Genomic DNA, 9510 nt, shown 5'->3' with positions numbered 1-9510 from the left:
GATCCAACAGGTTAGGTATTTAGGTATTTGGGTTTGAATTTCCATTACAAATTATCATGGGTCCCTCAACGCATTTCAGTGATTAAGGCTGCAATCCTATCCACACTTACCTATCCACACTTACCCCATTGACTATAATGGAACTTACTTCTGAGTAGAGATGCATAGGATTGGGCTCTAATTCTACCAAACTTTCATCTCAGGCCATATTACACTTTTTTTACTCAAAAGGAAATTCATTTATTTCTGCAGCTCTGCTTATTTTTAATGCTAAAACTTCAGCACAACTCCTTTACGGGATTCAAATTTGGCTGCCAGCCTTCAGCCAGGATGTTGAGAGAGTTTTCTCAACCTTTTTATATAAGATCTTTGGCTTAGCCCACTGTGTTCCATATGCAGCCTTATGTCTGGAGGCTGAGCAACATAGACTTGAGCATTTAGCTTGGGCCGGATTGATCAAGTTCTGGCTCAATGTTGGCTTTAATGCAGGGCAAGCCCCTCTTTTCTAAGCCTTACTTTCTGACTCATGGCAATCTACGGTTTTTGTCATTTCATACTTAAAATTCGCTCTGTTGGCCTCTCTGGATACTTTGGGCAATGATACTTTGAATAGGAACAGCATGAGCATCTTGTGCAGATTACACAGGCCTACAAAATTGAGGGTCAGAAAAGTTTTTCCCAAACTTTATGGTGGTTTGATATGAATTTGGGGTGCTGATTCCAAAAATGGCATCCGTTTTGCCCTATCACATCTAGTTTTGGAGATATACTATGGCTTCGTTAGTGTAGCCATGGTGTAGGCTTCCTCATGAGAAAGCTGCTTGAGCCATTCACTAAAAAGGCTATACTGTATCTCCAAAACTAGATGTGATAGGGCAAAACGGATGCCATTTTTGGAATCAGCACCCCAAATATACCCAGGAATTGGTGTAACATCTAAGGAAGCAAAATGTGTGTTGGCCTGTGTTATGGAACATTGAAAGCCAGGAAATTAACGCAGTTGCTAATAAGATCTGTTTCCCTCTTCAATTGCAATTACCATTGGTACTTGGTTATCGTCCCATATATCTGTATGTACTAAATGATCCATGGATTCCATCTATCTTTTACACTTGCTCGATGTAATGTGTTTCCATCTCGTGAGCTGGACGCTAGATTTTGCAAGCACTCTCAGATTTCAACCAAATGTGCATGTAATCTGGGGTTTTTTGAATCCCCTAGCTCACATAGTACTGCATTGCACATTATATGGACATCAGAAACAAGTTACTAAATCTACTATCAGATGACCCTTTATGGGCACGGGATGATGAAATCCTACACCTGCTTCTAGCCTTGACTGACACACTGGTCATAAACGAACTGGCTAAGTTTTTAGACATTCTAGCTAATGCAGAACCATATTCCCCATCCACCCTAACAATTCTATTTTTTTAAGCAGAGAGTCTGTGTATATTGTGCTTTGGTTGTATGTCTGTTTTTTGTCTGACTACCAATGCCTAACAAAGATTTTTGAAATTGGAATTGAATTAATATTAAGAAATTATCTTGGTTATCATTGCCATGGATCGCAATGAATGGAAGCGCATTGTGATTAATGCATCGAAACCTGTGGCACCTACAACAGTGTATTAGCTCAGAAGACAACCTGTTGTCCCAAATGCCAGCTAAAGGAATAAAGAAGAAAGATCCTAGTTAAGCCAGAATTCAGGGGGAGGGGAACACAGTCACAGCCACATTCTGAAACCAGAACAGAACAGAAAAGGAAAATCTGCTGTCCCTAACCAATCAGAGGTGAATTGCTTCTGAACATGGAGGTTTCATTTCATCACATTGGTTAATAGTAGCAACAGGGACCCGAGTCACGTGACTTGAGTCCGAGTCACAAAAATCGGCATTTTTTGGTGACTCATGTACACTTGAGTCGCACATGTGGAAGACTTGGAAAAACACTCTAAAGGCCCCTGTCTCAGTACTTGGTTCCCACTCATGCAGGCTGAAGTCTGTCTGGGTGTGCTTGCTTACTGTTTTTGCGGCATGAAAAACTTTGTGGAGCCATCATGCAGACCAGGCAAGCAGCAGGGAAGTGCCAGCCAGGAGGCAGGGAAGGGTTAATGTCCTGCTTTTGCATCGAGTGGGAGGATGGGAGGCGGGGGGGGGGGGTGGCTCTCTTGCCTGTCTCTAAAGGAATCCATGGTCATTGGATGAAGGATGAGCAGTCTGGTTTTTTTCTTTGGATGAGGGAGGGCAGGAGGAGGAGCCCCAGAGGGTTCTTGCCTTGGAATTGGCTAGAGAAGACCAGGGAGGGTCGGAGGTAGGAGCAGGCTCTCGTTCCCATCTCTGAAGGAACCAAGGATCATTGGATGAAGGATGGGAGGTCTGATTTGTTTCGTTAGAAAAGGGCGAGCAGGAGGAGAAGCCCAAGGTTCTTGCCTTAGGATTGGCTGGAAAAGCCCAGGGATAAAGGAGGTGGGGAAGTGGGGGGGGGCGCCCCTCTCTATGAGAGGTTCATAGAGATCATGCTGTCCAATCGCATGGCTGCTGTGAGCTCTGTTGTTACTTGGGAGGAGGTAGCCCCATTGAAAGACCAACTGCAGGGAGACTACTTCTGAGTAGAGCTGCAAAGGATTGGGTCATCCTGGTAATCCTCCCAGCTGCTGCTTGTGACCCTCCTCCCTCTTGCCACTTCTGTCCCTGCTCTCTTGCAGTCTCCCACCCCTCCAACCTTGTTTACAGATGGGATGGGGTAGCAGGGGAGTGGTTAAGAGAACTCTGACACACATTCCGTTTTTCCCACTACTGGTTTTTAAAGGGAATGACTTGAGCCTAATTTTTTTGGGGTTGTGAAAATGCTCCAGACAAGTCAGAAAGTGCCCCCGTTAGAACTTGTTTTCGACTTGAGTAGTGGGGGCAGAGACTCGTGACTAGACTCAGTCAAGCCATGCTGGATTTGCCCATCCCTGGTTAATAGCTGTCTGCTATGAAATACTATGCAGTGTCCAATTCTCTCTCTCTCTCTCTCTCTCTCTCTCTCTCTCTCTGTGTGTGTGTGAGAAAGAGAGAGAGAGTGTGTGTGTGTTTCTGTGCTCTTATGGGGCACACTGTATGTCAGGGTAAGGACAATGGTGGAGAAATTGCAGATTTCCATTTAACAAATAAATGTCACAAACTTTCCATTCATCAGGGGAACAGTTTCAGTGCTGTATTATAGTTCCTTGCTTCATCCACAATTAACAAATACACAAAAAAATTACACTAAGAGATACATTGCCAATGTATGCCATGTACACAAATTGCAGCATCCAACTTTTTTTTTCTTGTTGCAGGCTTTGGGTTACTTGCACCGCATTTTGCTCTGTAGCACAAGCATGCATGCAGACATTCATATTTATCAGTATTCCATTTCCTTGACAGAAACTCAAGCCTTCCTCTGTTATCCAGAGGAGAAAATAATTTCTTGCTCTCTTCTGTACTCCTAATTTTATAAACCTGTATTATGTCCCAGCAGCGCACACACAGCATAGTCCTAAGCTTTCCCCCAAAGGATGTCCTCTGAGCTCAGCAGGGCTTATTCCTTATTGCAGTGCTTCCCACACTTTTTAGCACCAGGATCTGCTTTTTAAAACAGCAATCTGTCATGACCCACTAGACAATAAAATTTTAGAAAGAAACCATATTTATGTTTATTATTAATAACAATAATCAGGGTCCTGTGCTTCTGAGGCTGCAAGAGACCATACATATGGTATGTGTGTATAGACGTTTGCAAGACTCTCCCTAGAAATGGAATTCAAGGACTGTTCCCCCAAACCTTTATAGTCATTCCAGGGTACTCAGAAAGCTGGAGAGCAGGATGTGCAGTTAGGAATTTCCAGGTCAGACTAAAGGCTGACACTGGGTTCACACATGGTATACAGCATTTCAATTACTAGAGAAAATAAGAAAATGTCACATTTTAATTTGGGGGTATGAAGATGACCTCATATCAAGGATTAGCATTCCAGTTAATGATTTTTCTTTTGCAAACATTTGCAAACTTGCAAAGCTTTATACAAATGTTTCAAAAACTTTTTGTGACCCACCAAAAAGCAGATCATAACTCACTGGTGGGTCCTGACCCAGGGAAACACTGCCCTAGAAATTATGGTTAGGATCACAGCACTTGATATCCTGTTTTCTACACCCCTAAATCCATTCACCGTGACTTGTAAGGAAAGTGCTCCAGCTCTTTTGTACCATTTTTACGTAGATAAGTCCAACATTAGATAATTTTTTAGGTCATGCCGATTAGCATTTTTAGGTAATGCCAATGCCTGTGTCTAGTCTTGGCAATCCTTCTGATTCTCCTCATTCAAATTTCTGCCTAGATTATGGAGTCCTGAATTACTTGCTCTTGCTTTCATAGTGGAACGGATGCATTAGGAATCTTTTGTTGTTTTTTTAAAATAACAAAATTATACCCTGAATTCTGGTTTAATTCATGTGCAGTTTGTGTCAGCTTTCAGTTCCTTTGATTGATATGTCTTTTCCTCCAGCTCCCCATTACCAATGTTCACATGTGAAAAAACACTGCCAAAAGTGTATTTGATTTCATCGTACATACAGTTGCTCCAAGACAGTTTTTGTATGTTCTATTACTGATGCACATACATGTTCCTGTACATTGATCAAACACTACACAAAAGAATCTTGATTCAACTCCATATACAATCAAAATCTTTTTTGCAGTCTTTTATCATAGGTGCTTGTGTAATTAAGGACCAAATCCTATTCAACTTTACAGCCCTGGTATCGCCGTGCCGATGGGATGTGTGCTGCATCCTGTGGTGGGAGGGTAGTTAAGGAGGCTTCCACAAGGTAAGGGAACATTTGTTCCCTTGCCTTGGGGCTGCATTGCAGCTGCACCAGCACTGGAAAGTTGAATAGGATTGGGTCCTAAGAGGACAGAAAACATGCAATCAAATGAAAGGAACCAAAAGCTGTGGTAAACTGTGCATGTCATAACAATTGAAAAACAGTGCAGAATAATGGAGAGTTTCTAATACAATCATGCCTACTTTGGAAATAAGACTGAGCAATCCAAGACTCAAAAAGTTGGGATGAAATTTGGCTGAAGTGCATTTTGAAATCATAAAGAACAAAGTGGGCACACTTCAGCTGTTTCATAAGGTGTGTTAACCTTTGAACATCCTTGCTTTGGATGCCAAAGCAGAGCTACTACAGTATGACCTTCTTCCAAGAAAGGCCTCCTACCTCTCCAATATTCACAGGGGCTCCAACCTTCCTTCAATTGTTTCTCCTCCTTCATTGCTCTATTTTGCACACAATGAATTTGAAGAAGCTTTTCTGCTGCTGTTGAATCAAGACTCTTCTCCCTTCTTTTCCTCTGCCTTTGTTGTTCACCATAAAAAGTGCAAAGACCTTTCAGGATTCCCCCCCCCCCCACACACACACATGAATGGCAAAAATAGATCAGGCCTACAGTTGTGGGGACTGTTCAAACTTAAGAGTTTAAATCATCACCTATCTCTCACCTATGGGGATTCTTTCAATCTTGTATGATGCCTTGGCTCATTCCTTTGACTCATTCCTTTGTCTAATTTTTCCTTGTTAGTTTATTTCCATTCAATTTATGATTTTCTTAGATCCCTTTTGCTTCTTTTTCTAAAAGCTCTTTCTCTTAAGCAAGCCACCATCCTCCCCCCACCCAACTCCCAACCCCCATAGAATTTCTTGTTTGTAGTAAGGGATAGCCCTTTAAAACAAATCCTGCACTTATGGGGGTGAATAGTTTTGAACTGCCCAACAAGAACAAAAAGTTTAGGCACTGATCCTATGCACACTTTCTTGAGAATAAGTCTCAATGAACATATTGGAACTTACTTCTAAGGAAACATGCATTGCTCCAGGAAGGGCGATCTTTGGTTCCTAATCTTTGGTTATATAAGGAACCTAATCTTTGGTTAGGGCTGGGAGAAACTCTGGAGAGCTGCTGCCAGGCAGTGTGGCAAATACTGAGCTAGATGGACCAATGGTCTGAATCAGCATGGGCAGCTACAAATTATCAATAAAATTAGTGCCATCCTGATTGCAGTGCAAAGCCCCCCTGAAAGCACTTGGGCAGGAACTAAGCAATGCGTTAATGAGGAACAACACTGGCAGCACAAGGTCACTTTGAAGGGATGCTTTTGAACCTTTGTTGGGAGGAAATGGAACACTGGCCATTCCTATTATTTCAAAATATGTCAGAGACACATTTCACAGACCGTGGCATCCAGCCCACATTTAAAGCCATCTGCTGTCTTGTTCTATTTCACAGAAATATTTTCTCTGTAAGCAGGCATTTGTCTCTGAAATACATCTTGATGCTCCCATGGTATGTGACTGCATTTGTGGAAAGTTACAGACTTGTACTTTTAACAAGCTACTATGTATATTCTTTTAACAATGACAGTAAATGGGACTTACTTCTGGGCAAGTGTGGGTAGGATTGTAAAAATTTTTCCTGTTTGATGATGTTACTTCTGGTGATAACATCACTTCTGGTGGGTCCTGGACAGATTCTCATTCTAAAAAGTGGGTCCTGGTGCTAAATGTATGAGAACCACTGGTCTAGAGAAATCTCAGGTGGGAGGGGTGGGGGGCAGTCTCTGAGCAGAATTTCCAGGGGGGCAGTAGTTTCAGTACCCTGGATAGCTCTTTGCCCCTCATTCCTCCAGGATTAGCAGCCCAGAATCCCTGTGCTGATGTTGCTCATGGTGTGGGGAAGCGGAACCCAGGATTGCACCACACTAGCTGCAAAACCTTGCCCACAGCCTCCATTTGCTCAGTGTTTCTGTGCTGTGACAAATACTGAATGTGGGAAGAGTTTCTCCCTGTGGTTGCATTTATCAAAGCAGAGAAACAGAGAATGTGTGGGGGTGGGACTAAGCATGTGTGCCATCAGTGGGGGCTAGCTCAGCTCAGCTCAGGGGGGGGCCCTATATGAGCATCTACCTGTGGGGGATAACAACTGCACAGGTCTGGAATGGTCTCTAAAACAGGCAACTGTGTGCAATTTTTACTTAACTTACACAATATCCCCAGAATGTGGAGTTCAATATTTGGAGTCTACACTGCTCTGGTTATAACCTGAGATTTTTCTTCTTTTTTTAATGCTTGGATAAGCCTTTGAGAAGTTTTCTCCCCTTCATGTTCACCATGAACTAGAAACTTTGAGCTGAAAAGGGAGCTTAGCTACAATTCAGCAGGAGAAACTAAACTATGCTCAAAGAAAAATCTTGGTTCCCATGCCTATGCCCTCAGAGATGGTGTCTGAGGTATTCTCCCACAAAGTGCTAACCATGGGCATTAGACTATATGGCAGATGTTTTGCACGCCAGAGTTGGCTCATGGGTCTTCTTCTAAGTAGCATTCAAAAACTTGGTCTGTGTTCGAGTTTCCCCTTCATGGAGTTACTGGCAGTTAATACAAGCTATCCAAAAGCTGAGTATGCTAGAGCAAAGCTAAGCATTTTGCAAGATCTTAGATCTGAGGTGTCTGGCTACTGATGCCATCAGAAGTTACCTTAAATTTTTTTGGAAAAAGTACTGCATTTTGATTTAATCCTCCCATTTCCCCCATATTCATTTTATCAGTCATGCAGTTGAGAGGTATGCTAAAGCATCAAACATACATATTGAAAAAATAGCCACAATAATTATATCACATTTGCTTTACTTCATTTGTTTTCTCTTTCAATGACTTTTAACTATATCAGCGCTTCCCAAAGTATAGGTCACAACTCACCAGTGGGTTGTGAGCTCATGTGCAGTGGACTCCCACCCACACTTGTGCCCCACCCACCCCTGTGCCAGTTAGGCTCTGGATAGGAGCCACACCAGAAGCTGGCCTAGCAATGCTGCTGGCCAGAGTGACTTACAGGGAGCCTCTGAAGGCATCTACTGGGTTGTGCCAGGCCCGCTGGTCCGCTGAGGCTCACTCTATTGGCCACTGCAAGCCTCAAAATGGCTTTTGCAGAAGTGTCCGAAAGCAACTCCTGGTTTTTGGAAGCAACATCTGGCTTGACTGGAAGTCGCTTCCGGAAGCTTCTGTGGGCCATTCTGAGGCCAGTGGGTTGCAGGCCTGGTGCAACCTGGAGGCTCCTGATAAGTCATTCTGGCCAGTAGCATTGCAACCCACAGTACAGGATGAGGTGGGTTGTGGCACTGGAAAGTTTGGGAAGTGCTGAACCATATTATTACTGTGAGAGGCTTTCCCCCCCATTTCATATCAGCTGAGGTCCTGCAAAGCAAGGCCTCCCAGTAGGGCTGGCCTTAGCACAATTTGACCAAATTGGACCTCATGCCTGGAGAATCGGGGTGGCAAGCAGTGTGCCCGCAGCCAGCACCTTGCTCTGTAGCTGACACTTGAGGAATCTTCCATGCTGAAGCATCTTGAGGAGAGCACAGAGAGTTGAGCCTTGCTGCTGGATTGCCCTCCCTCCCGCCTGCCCCTTGGTCTGGTTCTCTTGAAATCCACCCCCCCCAAGAAGTTGGCAGTGACGCTACTGCAGGGTGCTTGCCTGTTCATCCTGATGAGTAGGGGACCCCCACAAAAATGTATTGCATTGGACCTCACACTCCTAAGGCTGGCCCTGCTTCCCTGAAAGTTTGCAAGTTCTCAACTTGTTTCCAAGTGATAGTATTAAGATAACGACAAAATCAAATTGGCTAGATAACTCAGATCTAAAGTCTTACAACAACCTTGTGAGATGTGCTACTCCTACTGGTGGATCACAACTTTACAGTTTGTGTAAAGGTTCCCTGTCCCTTTAAGGGGCTGGGGAAGGGGAGAGGCAGCCATGCGATCCCCAGGATAGTGTCACTAAAGGGGGCAAGGGGGATGCTTATACTCAGGAATGCAGTAGGCTCCAAGAGGTGTGGGGAGCCCATGCAGTCCTCTGCAGGACTCCCCAAGGCTTGGAATGTTGAGAAAAAAGCTGTCACAAACCACTCCTGGAGCTTGCTGTACTCTTAAGTGAATAAAGGCACCCCCTCTTGCCCCCCTTAGCAATGTGATCCTGGGGATTGCATCGCTGCCCTTCCCCTTCCCCAGCAAAGACTTACTTTTGAAGTAACTCTGCCAAAAAATTTGAGAACCACTGTGCTAGGGTTGTTTTGGAGGGCCCTTATGTGGACTTTCAGGAGGTTGGAGCTCTCCCTCCACTGCCACCAGATTCACCAGTAGAGGAAATTCAGCTGTGGATTCAAGTGCTTTGTTGCATGAGCTCACATCTAAGAGAGCTTCATAGGTCAAATTTTGAAGCCACACACCACTGCCAGATTTGGACCTTGAGCAAGAGCTTGCAGGATCCTGTGGTCTGGAAAGGGACCAAGGATGATGTGGACTTGACCACAGCTCTTTTGGGTCAAAGCTCTTTTGCAACACAATTATCCTTGAGTATTCTACTTCATTCCTCGTGTGTTTCTGGAATTGCTCTCTGCATTCCCATTGCATGGTCCCACTTCC

Source organism: Tiliqua scincoides, chromosome 8, assembly GCF_035046505.1.
Source record: "Tiliqua scincoides isolate rTilSci1 chromosome 8, rTilSci1.hap2, whole genome shotgun sequence".
Taxonomy (NCBI): domain Eukaryota; kingdom Metazoa; phylum Chordata; class Lepidosauria; order Squamata; family Scincidae; genus Tiliqua; species Tiliqua scincoides.
The sequence above is the reverse complement of the archived record's forward strand: the minus strand, read 5'-3'. Positions refer to the sequence as shown.